Here is a 12,018-nt window from a genome sequence, read left to right on the forward strand (position 1 = left end):
TTTTAGTGCTGTGCTATTATGCATTAGATGAACTAGTTTTCCTGGTTGGTTTTCTATTTGTAACATTCAATTGATAATCAACCCAGATTTGTATACAAGAGTTGGGACTTTTAAGCTCATTACAATGCTTTTTTGTATATACACAGCAAAGAGGCTATTTTCCAAATGATGTTATTTTGCCAACATCATGAATGAGATGCTGCCGATTTGACTGGTTTGTTAAGAAGGTCCTTTTTTTTTTTTTTTTTTTGGTTTCAGGATGTCCTCTTGTAGGTCACAATTTGCTAAGTGTGTTTTTTTTTTTAACATGTATGGTGTTTAATTTTATTGAATATTCTTTAACACATCCACAATACCAGTATCTTGATGTGATGCTTCCTCTTTATCAGTGTTGTCCAATAGACCTTTCTGCCATGACAGAAATGTACAGTATCTGCACTGCACTGTCAGGTATGATAGCCACCTGCCCATGAGACCATGTGGTTACTGAGTTCTTGAAATAAGTGGTGGGACTGAGATACTGAAATTTGATTTTGTAGAATTTTAATTAATTTAAATAGTCATACAAGGGCTTTGGTTCCTGTATTGAATGACTAATATGTAGGTTAGCAGAAGACCTTTTAATTGGTGTTCATTATAATTTTCTTTTCCTGATCTTTTTCCTTGCCTACCTTCCTTTCTTTGTTCCCTCCTTTCTTCCATTCCTTTTTCCTCCCTCTCTCCCTCACTTTTCCCTTTCTCTTTCTCCCTTTCTCTCCTTCCCCCATTCCTTCCTTCATTCCCCCTTCCTTCCTTCCTTCCTTCCTTCTTTATTTCCTTCCTTCCTTCCTTCCTTCCTTCCTTCCTTCCTTCCTTCCTTCCTTCCTTCCTTCCTTCCTTCCTTCCTTCTCTCTAGCACTGGAGCTCAATCCCAGAGCCTCAGTGCCACAGTCTGGCTGGGCACAAATGCCGCAGTCTGGCTGGGCACACAATCACGAGCCACCACACACTTGTAGATTCAAACAGCAACTCTTTATTCCCGAACTCACACCAGCCGTCTACAATCACGTTCTGGGGAAATCCACGTTCTCTGCCCAAATCCACCTTCTCTCCCAAATTCACCTCCACTGGGCTTCTATCTCCAAAATATATTGTCTGAATCCCGTGAGAACTCAAGGGGAACTCAGGCAGCAGGATACGCCCTATTTCCAGCAGGAATAATCTTAAACCTGGAACCTAAACTGGGAACGCCCTAAACACGATTATCTTAAAACCGGGAACACCCTAATCTGCCTTGGTCCTTGAGCAAGGTCACGTACATTAAATGTCACTGCAACATGGGGTACGCTGGCAAGGAAATTGTCATACCTACTTGGCTAATGGCTCCCAGCATCTCCCCCCTTCTGATTAATTAAACAACAAGCAATGTGGCTTAAGGACCGTGCCTGGTAGGTTGTCCAATTCAACATATGGTTCTTACCCGTCATGGGAAAAACTGACCTTTAGGCGTCAGCCTCCTGTCTTAGGTTGATACCACTGCAATTGAATCATACCCGTCACTGACTACCGGTCCAGCATACAGCCATACTTGTGGATAGGTCTATGCACCAGTGGGGGGGTGAGGTTCTTTGCCTCACCTCTGTTGGCCCCCAAATTTGGCCTTGGTGCCAGTGGGGGAGTGAGGTTAATGTGGCTTATGGACCGTGCCTGGTAGGTTGTCCAATTCAACATATGGTTCTTACCCGTCATCGGAAAACTGACCTTTAGGCGTCAGCCTCCTGTCTTAGGTTGATACCACTGCAATTGGATCATACCCGTCACTGACTACCGGTCCAGCATAAGCCATTGGCCCCCAAATTTTAGACCATCACTAGCAGAAGGGAGGAGGATACAGAAATGCCACGACACCAAGCCAGTTGACGGCTCCTTGGGAAAAATTGCATCACTGGTGACACCATCAGCAAAGATATGTCAGCACTACCACAATTAACATGGGGTGCGCTGGCCAAGGAAATAAAAATTGCATCACTGGTGACACCATCAGCAAAGATATGCCAGCATTACCACAATTCGCTGCACCAAACGATAGTTACATAGTCCAGGCAAGTTCTGCAAGCAGTTCAAAGCAGAGGAATCTATCAATATGTCCATTTCCTCCCAAAATCCGTTTCCTCCCAAAGTAAGTTGACTCTTTGATTGAGCATTACTTGTTGAGTTCTTCACCGGCACTGGGATGGAGATAGGAATTCTGGCAATGATGCTAAAGAGACATTATCCTGAAAAGAATTATTAAATATAATGAAAAGGAAAGGTTAAAGTAAACAAACAGATCTGTTAACCTACTTTAAAAACAATCCTTAACAGCTTTTTACCTAATTTAAATTAGTAAACAAACAGATCTGTTAACCACCTTTAAAAACAATCCTTAACAGCTGTTTACATAATTTAAATTAAACCATTTAAATCACGTGAATAAAAAAAATAATAATAATTCGGATCCATTTTTTCATGAGCGCTCCTCATATAAGAAATATGGACATACGCACATACAGACATACAACACAAAACACAAGAGTGTACACAAACGTACAACACATAAGAAAATAGTAAAGGCCTTGTAGCTTTACCTGGGTGAAATCTCCATTGCAATGTTTAAAAACTCCACAGTCAAAAAATAAAACTGATCAGAAAAACATTAACCTAGGTTTGTATGAGCTCAAAAAATAAAAATAGAACCTTATGATGTGGAAAAATGCAATAATAAAATAGCTATTGAAAAAAGCATCCTGGTTAATCACTGTCGCAGATGTAAGAATGGCCAAGCTGGAGTTCTGGATATCAGCTGTTATGGATTTGAGTCAAATCATCTTCTTTTCGATCTGTAGAAACTGTTTTAGTTAATCTCTCTGGAATCCAAATGGGCTGCTGTTCTCCCTGTGGAAAAACACAAACAGACCCCCGACTCCAGACAATCACTGGGTCAGGACCTTTCCATTGTCCTGTTAGAATCTTTCCAAAGTACTTTAGGCTTATGTACATTTTTTGGATACATATGCCTTTCCGCAGCACTAAGTCCTGATGAATCCAAATTTAAAAAGTTTAGAGTAAAAAGCGTTATTTTAAGTTTATCTTTGGGGGATATATACCCCCTTCCAATTCCCTCTTTTTGCTTTAATAAGTATATGTCTGTATCTAATAGTTGTCTTAGCTTTTTGCATTTTCTATCTGTGTAATACCTTACTTGACATTTTCAACCATTTTCTTATTTCTATCTTCTAATTTTTTTTTAAGGTTTTTATATTTACCCTTAGTTGCTTATTTTCTCTCCTAATTTTCTTGTTTCCTATTTTGTGGGTTTAAAATTCTTGTCTTTCTACATCTTTTTTATCTTCCTACATCTTTATCTTTTTTCTTTTTAACTTTCTATACTTCTGTCTTTAAAGTTTTTCACTTTAAATTTTTAATCTTCTTTATCTAAATATCTTTTATCCTATTATCTTCCCATTTTTTTAAAGTAATGCCTTTAAGATTAACTAGGCTTCGAATGATGCAATAAAACAATCTTTTTTCCGCCATGAAGGTATCTCGACCACCTTCAATTTAACCTTTTAAAGCCTTTTAATTATCATCTATACTGTACTTTTAAATGTACTTTTTCACCACCTACAACTTCACTCTTTTAAACGAGGCTTAGATTCTGTTTAAATCGCTTTAATGTTAGTTTACATGGCTGCCCTTCAACCAAAGGCCTTTTTTTTTAACTCCATTGAGAAGCTTTGTCTCAATCTGCCATGTACAAATACCTTTTTCTTCTTTCTTCCTTTCTCAAGCTTTTAAAGTCTAGTTTCCTCAAAATCTTTTTAAATGGCATTTTACAACTTTTTACTTTACCACACAGAGATTATATCATCTAGAAACATTTCTTTTTCCTTTAACCTTTTATATTAAAATATATTTCCACATCTTGAATCTTTTTCTATCTCTTTTTTAACCGTTAACCCTTTTTATAAATTCACATTTTGAAACAACTCTTATAAAATTTCTGATTTAGACAAATTACTCCACTTTAATAAGATGAAAGACTTTCATGTTTTTTATGATACTATAATACTATAATTGAAACCCAACTGAAAATTTTTCTACTCTTTGTATATAAATTACACATGATAGAATCTTAACACTTAGTAACCTTGTTTTAGCAAAGACACAGACACAAAGCAATATTAAACATTTTTCCATTTACCAATTTATGAAAACACACATAATGTTTAAATATATTACCTTATGGAACTTAATAAGTAAGAGTACTTGATTTCATATTTAGTGGTTGATATTTTAACACTTTAGCTTTGTAAATTAATCAGATGTCTGTAAAAACCAAGATCTTAGACAAGTGTAGTAAACAGAACTAGCCATCTCTTTCTTGTTGAAGAAAAATCCTTCTACAGGATACCATGATGGTCTCATTAATATACTTAATAACTCATCTTTAAAAAGCCATGGGCTACATTTTTGTATTGTATCAACATATGTCCTAACTGTTCTTGGTCTTACTGGGGTGCCTCCTTCCTCTAACAATTTCTCTTCCTCGGAGGCGAACAACTTCAAACCTTGAGTCAACCATTTTCCCCAGTTTGCCTGAGAAAGTTCTAGGAACAGGCAACTTGAAATAAAAACAAAATAAATCAAAACAATAACACATTGTTTTTTGAAATGTTCACCCATTCTTTCTCTCTTCCTCAAGGGTGAGAAATTTCACTTACCTCTAAGCTTCAGAAGTTCCCCGTACGGGCCACCAAATGCCACAGTCTGGCTGGGCACAAATGCCGCAGTCTGGCTGGGCACACAATCACGAGCCACCACACAGCTTGTAGATTCAAACAGCAACTCTTTATTCCCGAACTCACACCAGCCGTCTACAATCACGTTCTGGGGAAATCCACGTTCTCTGCCCAAATCCACCTTCTCTCCCAAATTCACCTCCACTGGGCTTCTATCTCCAAAATATATTGTCTGAATCCCGTGAGAACTCAAGGGGAACTCAGGCAGCAGGATACGCCCTATTCCCAGCAGGAATAATCTTAAACCTTAAACCTGGAACCTAAACTGGGAACGCCCTAAACACGACTATCTTAAAACCGGGAACACCCTAATCTGCCTTGGTCCTTGAGCAAGGTCACGTACATTCAATGTCACTGCAACATGGGGTACGCTGGCAAGGAAATTGTCATACCTACTTGGCTAATGGCTCCCAGCACCTCAGCATGCAAGGAAAGTGCTCTACCACTGAAACACATCCCAGCCTTCAGGAGAGTTTTCAATTAAAGTCTCCTGAAAGAAAGCTGGGTGCACAAATATGATATTTACAATTTTAGAATGGGAGGTCCATGCCTTTAATCACAGTGGCTTGGGAGTGTGAGGCAGGAGGATCATAAGCTCAAAGCCAGTCTCAAAAAATTAGTGAGATCCTCTCTCAAAAAATAAGATCTCTGAATGTGACTCAGCAGTTAAGCTCCCCAGGGTTCACTCTGCAGTTCCAAGGGGAAGATAAGAATTTTACAAATGGGAAATAACATTTTTGAAATAATACAAGTTACATAATTTTAGCTTCAATTTAAAAGTTTACTCCTATTCTCAGACTTTATTTACAGGACATTCTGCTATTTTTTTCTTGAAAACATGGTACTTAAACAAATCTGACTTTTTCAAATGTGAAAATAGAATCCACTGAGAGTTAGCTGCCAATTCCTGATAGTATTTAGTTGTAAGTTCCACAAATACAGAAAGGTTTTTTTGTTTGTTTTTAGTACTGGAAATTGAACGCAGAGCCTTGAACATGTTAGGCAAGCACTTAACTGTGAGCTTTATTCCAGCCCAGAAAGTGTTTTTAAAGATTGTCTTGTCTCTGTTATCTAGCATGGTGATGGTATATAGCAAATTGTCATTAAATGTTTGTTTAATTATTGTAATTAAATATCAACAGCCTAAAGCTTTAAACTATGCAACAGTCCTTAAATCCTACAATCCAATAGTGACATCAGTTCATGTTAGTAGCAAGATGGAGATGGAAACCAGGGCCACAGTGCAGTGATCCCTGGCTGGTAGCTGAAACCTCAGGATGCAAGCTGCATCAGCACAGGGCACTGGCATGTGTATGGACACATGTTTGGAAACAGCCCATTAGAATCAAGGTCTATTTACCCTACAGTCTTAGGTTCAGAGTTAGAAAGGACTTTCCACATGATTTAAACCAACATTCTTTCCCCAGAAGGTTTTCTCTTTACAGTGTATTAAACATGGTTGCTATGGTCTGAATATATTCTTCCCAAATGTATATGTTGTGACAATCACTATTGTGACAGCAGCAAAAGGGACAATGAGACTTACTATACTCTCAAAATCAACTTAAATAAATTATTTCTCAATTCTAATGACATATACATTTTCACTGGTTGATAGTACAGGTAGAAAAAGTATGTAATGTGATATATAAGTCAAAACATGTGGTTAGGTCATGGAGCTCTATATTTTTTTAACAGAATGAGTGCCCTTATATAAGAGGCTTCACACATCATTCACATCCCTTTCCCCCCTTCTGCTTTCTGTCAACTGATGACGCAGCAATACACGCCACCTTGGACAATGTGAATATACTTAGTGTTACTTAAGTGTACACTTCAAAATGGTCTAAATGGCAAATTGTAAGTGTATTTTACAATAAAAACATCGAAAGATGCATTTTCTATTGTTCATTGTTTCCTGCTATTATTTAGTAATCACATTCATTAAGAGCACTAACCAGCCAGGCACAGTGGCTCATGCCTGTAATCCCACTAGGAGGCTGAGGCAGGAGAATTGCAAGTTCAAAGTCAGCCTCAGGAAAAGCAAAAGCAAGGTGCTAAGAAATTCAGTGAGACCCTACTCTAAATAAAAAACAAAATAGGGTTGTGGATGTGGCTCTCTGGTACCCAAAAAAAGAAGCACTAATCAAAATTTCACAACCCTGTATTTGAGATTCAATTCTGCTTGCTGCATCTCTGAAAACTAAAAGCATGTCACTTAGCTAAGCCTCAGTTTCCTCATCTGTAACACAGGAATTATAAAATGCTTACTTACCCATTAGAGGTTGCTGTGAAATTTCAACTTAGTAAAGTCTAAATACACAAAGCTCAATAAATGTTAGCTCTGATTTTATTTTTAAGTTTTCAAACCAATATGATTCTTGTACTTTGTATAAGGAAGGCTAAAAAATGGCTTCAGCATTAAAAAGGCCATATGTTCATTTCTCCTTAGTCCTTAATGTTCTGGAGAACTATAAGACAACATGCCCTAAAACCCATTTCATATTGTAGTCAAGTGGTGAGCCCATGTGTTGACCACTGAGTCAATAGTTAATAATCTTAAAGTATCATACTCCAAGAGGCAACAATTTCAGAGAAGCCACAATAACTTATTGTACTTGAAATAATTTACATAAAATAATGTGTGTATAAACCAGTACATATAATTTTTATCAAGTATAATATGATCATACAAAAACATTGACTCACAATATAGTTCACACATACCAAAGAAGGCTATTTTATTTTTGTCCCTTTTACATCATATTTTAGGCAAGATGATGAAACCCAGAAAATAACAAGAATGGACTAGTGTATAAAAACTGGGTATTTTATAAGTGAAACACATTCAGTCATCTACATCTCTCAAATTGCAAACAATGTGACTTACTATACCCTCAAAATGAACTTAAATAAATTATTGCTCAATTCTAATGACATATATGTTTTCACTGGTTGATAGTCCAGGTAGAAAAAGTATGTAAAGTGATTTATAAGTCAAAACATTTCATACAAAAGGATTTTTTTGGGGGTAATGGAAATTGAACTAAGGGACACTCAACCATTGAGCTGCATCCCCAGTCTTATTCTGAATTTTATTTAAAGACAGGGTTGCTAAGAGTTTTGCCATTGCTAAGGCTGACTTTCTACTTGAGATCCACCTGTCTCAGCCTCCCAAGCTACTGGGATTACAGGCATACATCCAAAGGAATGGTTTTAACCAATCCCTCATAATGTCAAGAGAAAATGCATTAAAATTAAAAATATCTGAAGCACGCATTTTTTAAGACCATTATAAAAAATACAAAAAAGGTTAAAAATGTCATAAAATAAAAATTTATACAGATAAAGTTAAGGGGTTAAAAACTATCAAATGTATTAAAATCATCTAAAGTCAAATAAGACATAATTTATCTATATAATTTAAATTATAATATTATATAAATATATTGCATATTATATAATACATAATAATATAAATTAAATAAAATATATTTATATAACATTCTAATTTATATTATATTATATATAATACATTTATTTTATCATATATATATATAATAAAAATATATAAATTATATATATATAAATTTTATGTATATTAATATATAAGTATATTATATATTCATAATATATTATATATAATTTATATAATATATTTACATAACATACTTATATATTTATATATAAATTATATATATTAATATATAAATATATAAGTATATATATTATATAAATTATATATATTACATATCAAAATGTTTATGATTCATATGCATTTAATATAAATTATATATAATATATGAAATACATATATATTATATACACATATAATAAAATACTATATAAATTAAATATATAAATATTATTTTATTATATATAACATATTTATTATATATCATATAATATATTTAGATTTATATTAATTTATATTATATTGCATATCATTGTAATGTAATTATATAATAATAATTTCTATTATTAATAAGATGATAATACAATTATTATATTAGTATAATTAATATTAATATAATATATAAAACATATGGATTATATTATAATTATATATAAACAACTTATATCATATAGAGATATGTAAATCTATAATATGTAGTATATAATATATAATACTTAATATATAATATATAAATATATTATAATTTAAATTATATAGTTTAGTTATTTGGCTTTAGATGGTTTTAATGCTTCTGATAGTGTTTTATCCCTTAGTTTTATCTGTACAAATTTTTATTTTATGACAGTTCCAAACTTTTAGTATTTTCTTTTAAATAGCAAACATTTATTGGTGTTACTTATGGTAGAAAAAAGTTCTTACACCAGATGTGCATGACCCAATCGTTAAATAGAACATTTCTGAGGTGAACACACATCCTGACCCACATTTTTATATCCAGTTTTTTAAGATAGCCAATTCCTCCTCTCTCTCTTCCCCAAAACATGTGAGCAACTGCTGATGGAAAGCAGTAAACAGCCACTTGGGCTATAGCATTTTCAACTCCACTTTGAGGTGAAGATTCCAATTACATTTGAGACTTAAATTCTCTCAGTTTTCTCCTAAGGAAAGTTCTGAGTCCAGTATTTACAATATTATAGCACTAGCAGATCAGTGTCTTCAACTTGTCTCTTTCTGCTGTATCCTCTTCACGAGTTGGGGGAGGGCCTACACTTCCATAGAATTTGCTGATAATTGGCTGAACAATTTCTTCTAGTTCCTTCTTTTTAGTTTTGAAGTCTTCAATGTCAGCTTCTTGGTGGCTTTCCAGCCATTCAATCTTTTCCTCTACAGCTTTTTCCATGGTTTCCTTATCTTCAGAGGAAAGTTTGCCTCCCAACTTTTCTTTATCTCCAATCTGATATTTTAGAGAGTAGGCGTAGCTTTCCAACTTATTCCTAGTATCAATGCACTCCTTGAGTCTTTTGTCTTCCTCAGCAAACTTCTCAACATCATTAACCATCTTTTCAATTTCTTCAGGTGTCAGGCAATTTTGGTCGTTGGTAATTGTAATCTTATTTTTGTTCTCTTTACCTTTGTCTTCAGCTGTCGCCCAAAGATTCACATCTATCTCAAAAGTGACTTCAATCTGGGGGACTCCACAGGAGGAATTCCAGTGAGATCAAACGTACCCGGAAGGTGGTTGTCTTTTTTCAGGGGTCTTTTACTTTCATAGACCTTGATTGGAACAGTAGGTTGATTATCAGAAGCTGTAGAAAAGATCTGAGACTTCTTGGTGTGTAACACAGTGTTCCTTGGTATCAGTTTGGTCATGACACCTGCCACAGTTTCAATACCAATTGTCAGGGGACATACATCAAGCAGTACTAGGTCACCTGTATCTTGATCATCAGAGAGTACACCAGCCTGGACAGTGTCACCATATGCAACAGCCTCATCTGGGTTTATGCCACAGGATGGATCCTTGCCATTGAAGAACTCTTTAACAAGTTGTTGAATCTTTGGAATTTGAGAAGAGCCACAAGAAGAACAATCTCATCAATATCAGACTTCTTCAAGTCAGAATCCTCCAGTACTCTCTGAACTTCTTCAAGTCAGAATTCTGACTTCTTCAAGTCAGAATCCTCCAGTACTATCTGAACAGGCTTCATGGTAGACCAGAACAGGTCCATGTTTTCTCTTTAAATTTTGCCTGAGTCAGGGTTTCAGAAAAGTCTTCTCCTTCATAGAAGGACTCAATTTTAATTCTTGCTTAATGTTGAGCACACAGGGCCCATTTGGCCTTTTCTACTTCATGCCGAAGATTCTGCACAGCTCTGTTTTCTTTCCTAACATCTTTGCCAGTCTTCTTTTTGTACAGCCTGATTAAATGTTCCATAACACTCTGGTCAAAGTCTTCTCCACCTCGATGAGTATCTCTATTGGTGGCCATGACTTCAAAGACATCAAATTGTCAATGGGGAGAAGAGACACATAGAAGGTTCCACCACCCAGATCAAACACCAGGATGTTCTTCTCTCCCTCCCTCTTATCCAGGCCATAAGCAATAGCAGCTGCTGTAGGCTCATTGATGATCCTCATAACATTCAGGCCAGCAATAGTTCCAGCATCTTTGGTCGCTTGCCAGTGGCATCATTAAAATAGGCTGATACAGTAACAACTGCATGGGTAACCTTCTTTCCCAAATAAGCCTCAGCAATCTCTTTCATTTTAGTGAGAATCATAGCAGAGATTTCTTCTGGAGCAAATGTCTTAGTTTGCCCACCTCCAATATCAACCTGAATGTATGGTTTGTGTTTATGTTTCTCTTCAAACACTTTGAAAGGCAAGAACTTGATGTCTTGCTGCACAGAAGGGTCATTCCCAGTGCTGCCAATGAGCCACTGGGCATCGAAGTCCGTGTTCTCAGGATTGGAGGTGAGCAGATTCTTGACTGTATCGCGGATCAGATGTTCTTCTTCAGGGGTGAAGGCCACATAATACGGCCTGATGCACTTGCCCTGATTGTTGGAGATGATCTCCAGTGGCCATTCTTGAACACCCCAATGCAGGAGTAAGTGGTCCCCAGGTCGATGCTGAACACGGTACCTATGTCCTTTTCTTGTCATCCTCCTCAGCCGTGCTGCGCAGAGCAGCAGCAGAACCATGGCCACCAGAGAGAGCTTCACCTTGCCCTAGCTGTTGGCCAGTTGCTCTCGTCAGCAGACAGCCAGAAGTTGCAGGCAATCCAGCAACAGGCTGCAGCTGAGAGGAGTGAGGTTACAGGTCTCTTACACTCGAGATGCCTCAACTCTGTCCTTCTGTGTTGTCTCTGCCAATTCTCAGACTTTTTAGTATTGAAGTGCATTTTCTTTCTACAATTGTATTAATTACCATATGTAAAAATTGACAAGTAGAATGCTAGTAAACACAGATTCGCAAGCTTTTAGGCCACTTTGTAAATATTAAAAAAGTTAAATGAATTGCCAATGCTTCCATACATGCTATAACAACACAAGTGTTCAAAGATGCACTAGAACATTATGTGGGAAAAAATATATTCATACCCAATCAAGATTTTTCAGGCACTTGCATTCAGAAGCATTTTATGAATCAGCACAAGGTTTGCTCCAAAATAAAGCTCATTTTCCCCTACTGTCCCTATTTGTTGAGAACAATATTATACATTAAAGATGCATTTACATAAATCATTTTATAGAGAAAATTATTTTAAATTTAAAATTA

General features: G+C 35.9%; 1 pseudogene; it reads right to left on the reverse strand.

The window, feature by feature from the left end:
• Positions 1-9,436: 9,436 nt before the first annotated feature.
• LOC124081373 (endoplasmic reticulum chaperone BiP-like) lies at positions 9,437-11,985 on the reverse strand (annotated as a pseudogene).
• Positions 11,986-12,018: the final 33 nt, after the last annotated feature.

The sequence above is a fragment of the Marmota monax genome, unplaced genomic scaffold (assembly GCF_021218885.2).
Source record: "Marmota monax isolate L192 unplaced genomic scaffold, Marmota_monax_Labrador192_F-V1.1 WCK01_AAM20220418_F8-fsc00184, whole genome shotgun sequence".
Lineage (NCBI taxonomy): Eukaryota > Metazoa > Chordata > Mammalia > Rodentia > Sciuridae > Marmota > Marmota monax.